Source organism: Apis dorsata, unplaced genomic scaffold (genome assembly GCF_000469605.1).
Source record: "Apis dorsata unplaced genomic scaffold, Apis dorsata 1.3 scaffold_376, whole genome shotgun sequence".
Lineage (NCBI taxonomy): Eukaryota > Metazoa > Arthropoda > Insecta > Hymenoptera > Apidae > Apis > Apis dorsata.
Window position 1 is genome coordinate 491,234 of NW_006263639.1, and position 433 is coordinate 491,666.

Here is a 433-nt window from a genome sequence, read left to right on the forward strand (position 1 = left end):
ATTGATATATATCGATATTATTGATTATAGTTTTAAAAATGTTAATAATTCTTTTTTTTTTTTTTCCCCAAGAGATTGAAGGATGAAATATAGATTTATCAAGTTTTACTGATCATCGAACGCCAGACAGATGAAATTTCCTCGATAAGCTTCGAGAGATCGACGCTCGTACCCTGTCTCTCAGGGTGTAACAGCAGGAGAATAATTCCGACATTAAACGGACGAATAATAGTAGCGGCTGTACGGAATGTACAGGTGTAATATTCTATAGTGGTCTCTCGGTGTTCCCTGTGTTTTGTATGCATTCTTATAAAAAACGATGAGGTAGTACTGTCATACGTATCGTCATTTGGCAGAATATTATATACGGACGTGATCCCGTCCGTGATTTGGTGTCTTCCATATGAGAAGATTAAAAAAAAAAAAAAAAAAA

The 433-nt window shown here is 34.9% G+C and overlaps 1 long non-coding RNA gene across 1 annotated transcript in view; it reads left to right on the forward strand.

The window, feature by feature from the left end:
- Window positions 1–53, forward strand: part of LOC102681566 — a 934-nt gene extending 881 nt beyond the window's left edge. The window contains exon 3 of the long non-coding RNA XR_422226.2: window positions 31–53. This is a non-coding gene — a long non-coding RNA (uncharacterized LOC102681566). The remainder of the gene's footprint in view (window positions 1–30) is intronic.
- Window positions 54–433: the final 380 nt, after the last annotated feature.